The sequence below is a fragment of the Thermobia domestica genome, chromosome 10 (genome assembly GCF_964235325.1).
Source record: "Thermobia domestica chromosome 10, izTheDome1.hap1.1, whole genome shotgun sequence".
Lineage (NCBI taxonomy): Eukaryota > Metazoa > Arthropoda > Insecta > Zygentoma > Lepismatidae > Thermobia > Thermobia domestica.
The window spans coordinates 132,957,190-132,971,375 of record NC_137463.1 but is presented as its reverse complement, the minus strand read 5'-3'; positions in this window follow the sequence as shown (position 1 = coordinate 132,971,375).

Here is a 14,186-nt window from a genome sequence, read left to right as displayed (position 1 = left end):
CAAAAAATGCGTTTCCGTGAAAGAAGATAAAACACATTTCATAACTGACCATAAGTCAATGAAGTTCTTCCCATTTCCTAAGACTAAGTCAAAAAAAAACTCATCAAGTTCAATACCATCTCTGTCATTGGCTATGAATTTATTCGAGTGTTCCTTAAATTCTTCAGTCTGAGCTTTCACTGTGAGCTGGAGAAACTATTTATTTGCGTTCTCAGCCACTTGTCCAGATATCCTCTTGGCATCATGCAATTCTTCTAGAACAGTGTCTAAACTTTTGAGCAAATATGCCAGGATGCAGTTAGATGTGTTTCTCGCACAACAATAGTTTCAACAACTATATCAGAGAACACTGACTCCCTCAATATCATCATTGAGAACATCATATTTCGCATCCAGTAACAGTGAAGAAATCAACCCTATTTCATAAATTCAGTAATTGAACAATGGACCTAAATCGATTTTTCCCTGATTTTCCCTAACCAATCTGCCATTTCCCTCACTTCACCTGATTCATTTTTAGTTCCCTGACCTTTCCCTGACTTTCACTTATTTTCCAGAATGTGAACACCCTGATAAAGCTTTTGTATGTATTACTGTTTCATAGAAAAAATGGTGCCATATGATAATTGCCGTTGCGTGAGTACGTATTGGTTATTTGTCTTCCCATGGAGTTAAGAAAGCTATAGGAATTGCGTTTTAATTGCAATTCAAAGCAATTAATATTGCAATTGCATATTTCTTTATATGTCATAGCATATGTTTGCAGTACTTACTGTATTTCATTTTCTAAGAGTAAAAACATTCATTTAATGGCATGTGTGAAATTGAAAGTATAAGTTGTCCATTAATTCCCAGTTTCAATTTAACTTCTGCAAAACAAGCGTCATTATTCATTACTATGATTAACATTATCCCTTCTATTTATTTGTTTTGCAAATTTATTAAACAATCTGATCACATCATTTTCCAGACAGAATTTTTAAGATGTTCATGATCAAGAACTCAAATCTCTTCTTACACTTTCGTTGTTTTAGAGTATAAAGAACTAGTACCTACCTGTATTGCTCTTATGTATTTACTTAATAAAATTGAAATACGATATACGGTATTTTAAGTGGAAAAATGTTGTATCCTATTAGTTATACAACCTTTCATCAAACAGTGTTAGAAACAACCAAGAAATCTAACATTGATATACTTAGGTACAATTGTTCACATGTCTTGCCCCCCAACTTTCAACGTCCAACCGCCGCAACTGATTATATATATATATATATATATATATATATATATATATATATATATTACATTATTATTAATTATTTTATTAAACTTAAAAGCTATCTTTATTCTTTTTTCTTAGGCATGAAATTAGGATGTAATTATTAACAAGTTAAATTTTGACATAGGTGTTCATAAATATTATTTAAATGACATACTAAAAGCCCATAACTTCTTCGTTCGCCATATTGAAAAATGTACAAATGTCCGAATTGAAAGATATCTGCCTCAAGAATCGCATTACTACATACAGTTAATTACAAATGATTTAATTCGACTTACAAATAAATCTGAACAATATTTAATATAAATATTACCTTTTAAATTATTACAGATGAATATTGCGAGTAATTCCATTAGTGATAATTTTTTACAGACTTTATTTCATTCGAAATATGTTTATGTTTAATTAAGATAAAAGATTTCTTCTAACTTGTGTGAAGGGAAGGAATTTAAGATGCTAATCGCATTGCCTCTTTGTATAGCTAGGCTAATGCGTTGTACCAAATATTGCTGGCTTCTGGCGTCGCCTGATTTAGTAATCAAATTGGAACCCAGTTCTTTCAAAAAATTGTGAGCTTCTTTGTTGAAAATACCCATAGTTTCAGTTGCAAAAGCAAAGAAAAGATGCTCTTCTTTCAGTTTAGAATACTTGGAGTGTTTTCTCATGCAGGCCACTTCAGCTGCACTAACTGCTTCGTTTTGTGTTGATGGCAAATAAGATGATGGAAAGGTATCCACGTATGTGACATCCCATATCAATCGCTGACCCATTTTCTATGGAGTTAGGGTAATTCCAGCTGACCGCTTTCCGTCTTCTCGAAACATTCCTGGTGGTACCAAAATACTTGGAAAATCAGTGCTTGCTAGTGTTCGTTTTATTATATTGTTCAATTCACCATGGCGTACTAATCTTCTTCCACTTTTAGTACAACTTAGTGCGTATAACCCTTTTTCATCCATTCTGCTTTGGCATGTACAAGTAAATGTATGGCAAATATTTACCTCCAGAAACAAAGCTACACATATTTGAAAAACTTTGTTATCTAAAAAGGTACCAATTGTTTTAGTTGGCATGGCTTGCAACCAAGCACCGGTCTCATTTTTCTGTAAAGCTTTCATACGCACAGTGTCAATTACGCTTTCAGGAATTACTTCATTATCTATTACTTACTGTAATAAAATTGCACTCGAACTTTTTTGTAATTCTTTTGTCTCAGGAATTTTACTGTTGTAGATCCCCTTCCAAATTTCCAAAGCCTCATCCATGTGGTGTATATCCACGTTGTCAACTGAACTATTTAAAATATTGGAGACAAGTGGACGCACCCCATGGTAAGAGGAAAGGAAGGCTGGTAGGCTCAAGTCCGATGCTTTCCGTATGTTTAGACCTCCTAGGCGGACTGGAAGGCTTGCTTGTGTCCATTGGGTTTCGTTTAGGGAATAGCTGATTATTAGTTGTAATGCCTCTTTCAAGTAATTATCTATCTATAAAACTTTAGATGGTCTTTTCCATGTTGGAACAGTTCTCAAAATGTACGTTAGCTTTGGAATGCCGAAGCAATTTTCGAAAAGAAAATAAGCTATGTGATTTGGTAAATTTTTAGTCCCTAAGTTATTAATTTGAAACTACTCATATGTTTCTCGAAATGGAGATCATATCCTTCTTCGTGGAGCGGAGACCCTAATAACGATAATTCATCTGGTTGTAGAATACGGGTTCCATCATCCAGATAAAAGGCGTTCAGTTCAGGAGAAAGCTCTTGGACTATCAGATGAATAGCCAAACTAAACAACATTGGTCCTGCAGGATTTTAGTGTTGGCATCGTACTTGCGATGAGATAGTTCTTTCTCCATAAAATAATATTGATGGATAAGCATAGCTTTGCCAAAAACAAACAAAAAAAAAAAAAAAAAAAATGTGGCATAAAAGATTTCACTTCTTTTAGCATTGTCTCTCTTTCCACCGAATTAAAGGCATTTTTGTAACTGATTTTTAAGATTACTTTCTTTGCGTTTTTGTTTCTCTTTATGTATCTCCGTGTGGCATGTTCAATAGCTTCATTTTCTTTTTTAGTTGGAAACCCCAGTTGGTGAGGTTGTAAGTATTGAGAACATTGGTTGTAAACGAGGGAAACAGCTATCTTGGATGCAAGTCGTCGAAAAACACGTCCAACTGCTATAGATCTGATTCCGCCATCCTTTTTTCGTAATGCACACAAATTGGCTCCAAAAAGATATTTCCACACGTCTTGATTTACGTTTCCATTTAAAATGATGTTAACCAATTTCGTGATTTCACCTAGTAAAACAGACACTGATGCAACTGTAGATTTAGAAATTAAGTCTTTCAGGTGTTGAGGGGATAAGCCATCGATTCCTGAAGCGAAGCCACTCTTAAAATTATGGATTGCTCTTAATACCATGTCTTCATTTACAAGGAGAGAAGATGTCAAGCATTCTGGTTGCTCCGGCATTTCTGAAACTCTGGAGATTGCATATATATCTGTTAAAAGAAATAAAATATTTTTACTTAACAATGAATATATGTCTGTTAAAGAATTTTAAAATTTGTCATAACAATGAATATATTTTCGGTTCACCTCCGGTGCTTGGGGTCCCTGGTTCGATCCCAGCTCGCTCCATGTGGACTTTGTGTTGGACAAACACCGTGCTCGTGGGTTTCCTCGGGCTTCTTCCGTTTCCTCCTACTTTCTTCATTCCACCATTTCATTCATTTTTCATAATCACCGTCTCCTTTAGCCAAACCGGCATAAGCGTGGGACGTAAAACTGAAAGATTTCATTTAATTTTCATTTACATTCGATAGTGTCTGAAGAAGGATACGTTAGATATCGGAAACTTTCACATTTATTGTTTTATAATAAACGTTGCTTTGCTCAGCATTTGTTTTTTACTGTAAGTTATTGAATATAGCAAAGCTAGTATGAATCAGTTAACAAAAATCAAAATCAAACCTCATTGATCGTCCCTTTTACGACAAAAGACATATATCTCACGGTCCTTCCCCGTGCACGCATCGTGTATCCACATACATTACATTGTGCATTGTATCTACAATTCATTCCTACATTCCATAGAGAACTTCTCCACACAAAGCAAGCAATCAGCATAATTGTAGTTTGGTACTCCTTTTTGTGGAATATCCAAGTCGCCGTCTTCGCTAGAAATGAATGAAACGTGATCACTCTCTGAACTATCGTCTTCCCGATCACGAATTGTGCAAGTAAGATTTGTAGTTCACTTGCTACATTCTCGTACTTGTAGTGCGTTGTCTTGAGAAGTGTTGTTCTGTGTGTTCATGTGCACCCTTCTTGTAGTGGGCAAAGGTTTATTTATCTTTCCCTTTGAGCTCGCCACAGATTGAAGTAGATGTTTGTATAAAGAGGATGTTATGACAAATTATAATTTTACCTTCTGAAACAATATGTATGATGGATTTAGTAACAGCCTGCAGTTCTTCATGGACAGTAAGGGGTGTTTTGTACAAAGAAATCAGAGGTTCCTCTATGGATATGACATGGAGTCCAACTTAGGCAACCTTGTTGTTTGCATTTCACTCAACATTTAACCAGTTTCAGCTGTATGTGCTACAGACCAAACAGCACAGTTACAAAGAATAGTATTTCCTAAAGATTAAACTGCACAAAGTCTCTCCACTAACCTCCTAAAACTTTCCCTAATGAAAGGTTTTGGCACGGACGTCAAAACGTCCCTCCACACCAAAACAAAGAATGCCTCAACTTTGTGGATGTTAATTGCTGTTTGCTCCTCCATCCTTCATAACGTAACGATTACGTCCTTGTCTTTTCGTTCTTATCCATTCCAACAGGCACGGCCACTTGTCTTGCGAAATAAACGGGGATCCGACTTAGAAACGGGTCCGATTCCTCTCTCTCTCTCTTTCTCTCTTTCTCTCTCTCTCTCTCTCTCTCTCTCTCTCTCTCTCTCTATATATATATATATATATATATATATATATATATATATATATATATATATATATATATATATATATATATATATATATATATGATTTCTGTAATTAAAATCTCAGCAATGGATATGGGATGAGTTCAAAATCACACACATATTATCATTTTATATATGTAATTAAATGCCTCATAGATTCGATTAGAACTTTTTCATAGTTCAATAAGACAAATTTAAATGATCCTTCTTTTACGTTTTAAAAATGTGACCAAACGGGATTCTGTTTTCTTGGCCCTGGCTCATCTCTATTTCAAATTTTACTTAATCGAATCCGACAGGGATACGAACACAGAAAATTTGAGAAAAGTTATAGAGGAACTTTTGCGATTTAGTGGGATTCCACCCAATGAGAGAAAGCATATTCTGGTCAGCAGCCAAATGTCTCAGACCGCTATTTCCGTTTCAAAAACATAAGTTACAAAATGAAACTATCATATCTGTTTGATGGCTTGTGTACGTGTCATTTGCCATTAAACAATGCAAACTCATGACGTAATAATGACACAGAAAAGTGCAAATAAGAGTGCCAAATATCAAATAATAACAGGCAAAAGGAGCGAATAGATGTTGTTCTTGAGATTACATAGTCTTTCTCTTATGCTGTTCAGATGCTCAACATAAATTTCGGGATCACAGTGAGGTCCTTATCCATCTATAAAACAATCCTAGTTCCAATTAGCCAACCTGCTACATCTCGTTTCGTGAGAGAATACCAGTGGAAATCAGGGAACAATAGGGTGATAAGTGTGAAGGTGGGCAGGAAATATTCGGCAAATCAAACCCAGGAATCCGTAAGTTAGGAACTATTCAATTCTTTACAATGCCATACCAATTCTCCGTGGCTCTCATCATATGAAAGGGTAAATTAATAATTTTCAAATACAAGTTCAATTGTGTCTTGATATTCGTTCCTGACACAGCGGCATAACACTTTAAAGACTTGGGTTATGTACAGTAGTCTTGGGGGTAAAAGTGCTGGTAGGTTCTCAAAGGGCATTGTTGACCATGCTAACGCTACCTGTTTAACGTGCGAAAGATACACATTTGGGAAACGTACATATTCAGTATTATTGTTAGGCTAAATATATTGCTTCCAACATTGAGACCACTGAGCTGTCTGTCGTACAATGAGTCGTAGTCCGCATGTGTCCTGGCTGTAGGCATGCATAAGACTAGGCATTTGTGACGGACGCAAAGAAGACTGAAACTTCCAGATTGCATGGAAGATATGACACTTGGTTTTTCACACGAAGAGCATGACAATGTTCTAACCAAATATATCAAAGGTTTTGAAAACTGAAAGGTTTAATATATCTTAAAACTTTTGTTGAGTTTCCTTGCAGTCTGTAAGTCGGCTCAACCTGGTGGTGAATATCTTTCATGAGTTCTTATTACCCTACTTTTCTAATACAATACGCTTTATTCGTTCAATTGCTTAATGGTCAGCATATAAGTTCTGTAAATACATAGACCACAATTTATGTAGTAATACTACGCTTTCGTTATAAAAATAAATAATTTTGTAATTCTAAATTGAATCTTTGTTTAAGAAATATTTCTGTTCTTTTAATCTACCTAAATTTCTTAACAATTTGTTACGTCATCTATATTTGATCCAGCCAGTGACAGCCTGTAAGCACTCATGATTGCTAACTTCATGAGATTCTTGAACCTTTGAGAGAATTAATCAAGTCTTATGAAATCTCTGGATTCTTCTTCATTCACGTAAGTTCTCCCATAAAATGAAAAACGAGGTAAAAAAATAACTGCTGCCTCAATTTATCTTAAATAAATGATATCAAAGAAACCACCGTTAGACCATTGGGGATACTGCCATTCTAGAAGGATTTAAGCCAAAAATCTATCTCAGAGGCAGCGAATCTGTGAACGGTTTAAATATTTAGCGAATTTGAGATTTAAAAAAAAATAGTAAATTTTCCCTTTCAAATTGGAAGTACATTTATTTTACTTTCGAATTGTAGCAGGAACACATTCCACAGTAGTGAACAGACTTCGATTGCATAACAATACTCCTACCTCATAAGAAAAAAATCTGTACCAAGACTTCAAATTTGTCATTAAAGGACTATAAAATTTCAGCTTTTGCACTGCATTCTTTGAATTAAATTAAAGTGCTTTTCATATTTTTTGGATCATCGCCCGTTAATTTCGTTCTGTAACATCTTGAAGAACAACAACGTCTTATTGCACATGGATAGGAAATGATGATGGTATAAATTTATAAACACTAAGAACGTTTGGAATTTTGTCACTGATTTGGCACAAGTGGCATCTAGAATTAGTTGTATTTTTTTTTCGATAAAACATAATTTGCTCTAATATAACAACAAACATGAGATTTGATTGTAAAATATTTTTTCTCAATCAAACTTTAAGTTCAATCAATCTACGATTGCAGAACCTTATAAGTGCGTTTGTAACACTGTTTAATTAGTCTCCTCATATTATTACATTTTCTCAATGGCGGTGGATCCATCACAATCAGACGATGCTTGTTCGATAAACTTTCGAAACATCCAGAGGAGTAATTAAGGTTAAGTGGTAAAAGTATTTTGCCTGAATAACCCCCATGGGGTGCTAGGAACAAATAATTTGTAGAGTTTTCTTTTACCTCAAGCTCCACCCATACACTGCCGGAGCTCCATCTGAGAAATATTCCTACAACTCTGTTCAAAGGTAAATTATTTTCAACAAAATATACTGGTAGCGGGAAAATATCAGAACGTTTGGATGATGTCTAATTTTTTTAAACAATAGTTCTTCCATTAACCTCTTTAATTTAAGAACAGACAGTACACTATTAAATGGTAACACTGATATATGTCCGTGGAATCATCACACTGCAGGGCAAATAATGATTATTCTTTTTTATTTTTTCTACTAGCTGGTCTTTTAAATCCAAGAAAATTTCGTTAATTCTACGTTTCACAGTATTATCTAAATGCGTCATTTTGTGAATTTTTTTCTGGATTCCTTCTCCAAGTACTAGTTTGGTTGCCTAAAGTATGCAGGGTTGAATAAAAGTCTCACCAAGAGCATGAGGTTTTTCTATCTTTGGTTATTAGAAGAGAAAGTTCATATACTTCCACCACTTTCTCATTTTGCTCATGAAAGGATCTAGAGTAATGGAACTTGATATGTTTCAACGAGTTTCTTTTCACAATAAAAATATCTTTACATTTGTGTTTGAGGGCTAGAGATACTGTTGACAAATATCGTTGCAATCTAAAGAGGCGGAGAACATGGCACACAACACATTGTCCTAGTTCAGTATTATCTTTTTCAATGACCGTGAAACCATACTTGATGTAATCTTTACTATACAACTTTCTTTTTGAACTGGAAGCTGCCATTTTACTTCACATATACACCGACACAAACGAGAAATTACGAAATCAATATAACATGCACAACACCACTAGGTCAGAACACTGTCCTGAAGAATAAGTGAAACGAACAACAGCTTGTGAACGGGTTCAATACTACAGATGTGGATCGCCTTTGTTATGTCTATTATTCAGAGGCACAATAGCTACATTGTTGAAACAAGAAAAAAGAGCATGTTATCAGTAGATAACTAATCAGCTTTATACTAACTTGTAAATAATGTAGAATTTTCATGTAGGAATTGTAATCAATAGTGCCGAAAATTAATAGTAAAAATTGCTGTGCTCTCCTTTGATATTACGTGCAACTCTTTGCTTTTTCAAACTATTTGTTAACAATTTCCTTAATTGTTTTTAATTGTCAAAAGAGTTCTCGCTATGTTTGAAAATACTAAAAATTTAAAAGCTACATTTAAACATTTCATAACTGATTCAAGACTGTATACTAATTACGATTTTTCCTATTGTTATTTAACTTCGAGATATTACAAATCTTGTAACAAAGAGGTTGTAACGAAGTATGAGCATGAACACTTCATGGAATTACAAGTTATATTTATGTGACATTTCCACTCCATTTTAGAGTTTTACTGGGATGAATTTTAAATCTATTTCGTTTCCCAACCACTCTTTCAATTGCCATTAATCAATGTACAATAAAATGTATTTTCTTCATAAAGGTTCCACCCACCTTCTTATCACATGAGCTATCTCCAAATTTGCAATATATCGCTATTATTACATAGTTCGCAGTATGTTTTGAGATATTTCGCATATAATTTCTTCTTTTATATTCATACTAGAACTTTATGAGTGCTTTTTCACATAAATGAAACACTGAACAAAGCATCTCCGTTAATTGAAATGATGTTGAGTTGTGTGTACCAGACACTATAAAATATATTATTGAACTGTATAATGTGTATGATGAAGATGCTATTATAGTGCTTAAACTATCACAACAAAGTATGGTTATTACAATTTTGAACTCTGTACAGTTTTAGTTGACTACTTTATTTTTAAATCTATATAAATCTTTAAAATAAGACTAGCTTGATGTTCATTTTTGAATATGGGAAAAACATTTCTATGTGATTATTTTGTTATGAATTTAATGTAAGCAACTTAGACTAAGTCATATACAATTAGATCATTTATAAATCAAGGTTCAATTCGTAATATTTTCATTTTTGAAGTATATCAACACGCAATACTTTCTACGTATTGCACCTAAATTTAATCCAAATACTTAACAACTTAGAGGAGCATACTTTGCGTGCGTGTTATAAGAAGAAAGAATGAGTAGTTGCTTAAGGTCAAGTGTTCAGGGTTAATTAAAAATAACAACAAAAGTAACATAAAAATTACTTTCTACATATCATTTTCTATATAAGTTTTCATTATACCTCATCTGAGTTAAAAATTGTGTTCTCTGTACGCTATACTATGTTTTCCTGATGAAGTCTGTTGTAGATATTGCATGATAATAAAGCATAATGAAGCAGAATGTGTACCTTTTATCAGTTCATGGGAATGCTTATACTAAGTGACAACTATTGTATATCTCAAACTAAATATTATTTCTGCACCTCGGGATTACAAAACGTGAATGATGAATAAATGACATTCCCTTTTCGTATTGGAAATCAACATGATGCCTTTCTATATAGACATATGCGTGATTTTATTGTACTCTACAAATGTATGATTTTTGTATTTCAGAAGCATCAAAAATTTGAGAATGACTACCTATCTCACATCAGTTATCACTTGCTCATTGTTTGTTGGTATTGGAATTCGAGAAAGTAAGTTCGTCTATCAATATTTTAAAATTAAAATCTGCTAAGATTTTTTGCTAAATGCTAAATACAATGACATAAAATAATTATACAGAGTGTTTCAAAACAACACCGATAACGTTTGGGAGATCATTCCTGACACCAAGATAAGACGAAAAGAATAAACCAACCTGGGTGCACAAGTGCTTCCCTTCGGAGTTATACATTGCCTAAAACATGAAAAAATAAATTTTAAAGGTTCATCGCTCCGAAGGTATGGGACATTCCGTACTCGGGTTAAGAATTACTTAGGAACTAATATGTATGCTATCCAAAAATACATGCTTCAGAATCCTAAGGAACTCATGCAACAATTTTTATAGAAGCAGTTTGGTTATGGGCATTTAATTCGAAATACTCATCAAGTAGCTCTATAAAAATCATTCCGAAAGTACCACAGGATTCTGAAACTTCGATATTTGTATACGGCACATACTAGTTTCTAAATAAAGTTTTGACCCGACTGCGGTAACTCCCATATTATTGGAGCTATGGACCTTTAATTTTTTTCACGTTTTTGACAGCTTATAAGTCGCAAAGGAAGCATTTGTGCAACCAGGATGGTGTCTATACTTTTCTTCGTATCTTGGTGTCAGGAATCACCTCCCAAACGTTGTCGGTGTTATTTTGAAACACCCTGTATATATACAAATAATTATGTAAACAATTATAATAATTACATATGTATTACAACTATATATCCATAATATATATATAATTAAGTAAGGATCAATTGCAGTGAAATTTATTATGTATCACTGGAAACTTGCCATAACTACAGGTTCAGTCTAGACATAAACTTGACAAAACTGCTCTCCTTTTTGAGTTTAAGGGCAATCATGTAACAATTTCGCATCCGATATTTTTTGAAAATGAAATGAAATCTTTAAGTTTTACGTCCCACGGTTATGCCGGTTAGGCTAAAGGAGACGGTGATAATGAGAGATGAGTGAAAATGGTGGAATGAAGAAAGTGGGAGGAAACGGGAGAACCCCGAGAAAACCCACGAGCACGGTGTTTGTCCACCACAAAGTTCACATGACGTGGGCTGGGATCGAACCCGGGACTCCAAGCACCAGAGGTGAACGCTCTACCACTGAGCCACCGCGCCCCCCAACCGATATTTTTTGAGTATATGCCCATCACTGATCACAAAAATGCTAGATGCTAGAAGAAACCCCTCACGGGGGGGAGGAGTAGGGGCAGAAAGCCGAAATTTTAGCCGTTTCTATTATTCACTATAACTCCGTAACCATTGGAGCTACAGCATCCAAACGTATTTCGTTTTGTTTCTCTAACTGTCTTCTACAATTTAATTCTAGTGCATGTGTGAGCTAAATATAACAGTTTTCTTGTTATTTTAATATTTACTCAGTCTTGGTTGCGAGTGACGTCAGTTTCTTAGCCACAGATTCTTTACAAGATGGAATGCGGAAAAATGTTTCCTCTGAAAGTTTTTCGTCACTCTTTCAAAAAATGTATACTTATGTTTGTGTAGGACTAATAATGTCTGAGTTATAAGCGACTTAATTCTATCGTGTGCGGAACTGATCACGGTGCTGTCCAATAATTACCTTGGCACAAACGGTAGATGTTAGCAGCTCATGATGGTTAGTATATATATATAATCTTGGCTGCTTGTAAGTATATAATCCCAATAATTAAGTCTCTCTATAATCTAATTAAAAATATCCCTTTTTAATATTAGTTTTAGGGCTTTTCGGAAAATGACTCCTGTCAAAACACTAAATTTCTCTGAAGAATGAAAAGCGATCTTTCTCTAGTGCACAGTATGAGAACTCAGCAAACCTGTTTCTTTATAAGCGTCCCTGATACCTTTTAAAACATGCACAAACATGCAGCTTTCTATTCATTTTTCTGAAATAAACTTGTTACGACAAGGGTTGTTTTTGATACGTTTCCTTCGATTTATATACTGCACTGGTACTGGGAGAAATAGAGCAGGAACCAGATTTCAAAATAGCTTCAAGAGAGAATCATGAACAATTTACCATCCACGTTTCTTAACGTTTAAACTGTTAAGTCTTATCTACAGAAGAAGTAGTTTCCTATTATTAAGATTGTGTCAGTTGCTATAATACAATAAATTTTTAATAAGAAACGTAATAAAGGGAAACCATATGATTAAGGAATCTCTACACAAGAGAACAAATTATTGAGTTATAGAATTTGTTCTCAATAATGTTATGCTACTCTTATATCCTAATAGGATAAAGAAAATTGTGATGTCTCCAATGCATCATTCAGTCTTCTACATCACTCTGTTTATTAACTGATATTGAATTTTTACACTCGCTCGGACAACTACACGTTGGAGTGCACAAGAAATCGCGATTCCAACATTTACATTTCAAACTTACACACTCAAGTTTCTGGCAGCTATACGTGGTAATCTCTAAAGAAGCTTTGGGAATATCTTCGAGTGTTTTCAAAACTTGTCTCAGAATTTGGTCCTCCAAGTACCATCCGGAGTTTTCTGTCCTTGATAGATTAATCTCACACTTATCAGCGTTTCCCAAATTGATGTTTGATAATGAGATCTTTCTATATGTTGTTTCAGAGCATCACTAGTCGGAGGTAATCTCTCTAGGTTGCATTTTCCTAAAAGTAGAAGCCTAGCCCCATCACAAATATTTACATTAACCTTGAGGAGTTTTGTGGAAAACAGTTCTGCAGAGTCAATAGCATTCGTTAATAAAGGTATCTATCCCAATGAAAATAAAAGGTCACAGTTCTCAGAGTAAGTAGACCATAAGTAGATAATGCATAGCTGGAATTATCACCGTCAGAACTCTTTAGTTTTGTTTCCGGTAGTTTGAAAGATCAGAAAACTGTTAAGTCAAACTTCGAGATCAATGTTCAAAATCTTGAAGGGAAGCATTAAGAAGTAGATTCTAGAATGACACGTCACGCTGTGAATCACAATTCAGAAAGAATTGTTGTGATGAGTAGAGACACCGATGTATTCCTACTGTTGGTACACCATGCGTGAATACAAAGTGACCATGGGACCTCCACAGAGCATCATAAAGGCGTGTATGCTGTACAAGTTCAAACTGGGGTCAAACGCCGCTACAGCGGGGCGGAAGATATGCCACGAATTTGGTGAGGGTGTCGTGACTACGGGAATATTACAGTGGTGGTTTAACAACTTAAGAACGATAACGAAACACTTGAAGACGCACTACTTGCCGCAAGATCAACACATGTACAAAATGGAGATCTTCGGGCAGCAATTGGGGCGAACAGTTGCCAGATATGTGTAGAACTGAGACTACAGTTCAAAACGAGTAGAAAAATCATTCGGCACATCTCCATCAACTTGGGATGCACTACAAGTTGAGTCGATGGGTCCCACATAATTTGACTCCCGGCCAGAAGTCAACGCTTGCGGACACCTTTGTTTCTCTGCGCTTTCGCCTGAGGAAGGAGCCATTTCTGGACGGGGCGTTCACATGTGATGAGAAGTGGAACATGTACGAAGCCCCACGGCACCGTCATCATTGGTTGGCATCCGATGAACCTGTTCCAAAACAGCCGAAACCAGCACTGCGCCAGAAGAAGGCCCTTCTTTGTGTTTGATAGACTTCTCGCGGCATCGTGCATCGTGAATTCCTACCAGCT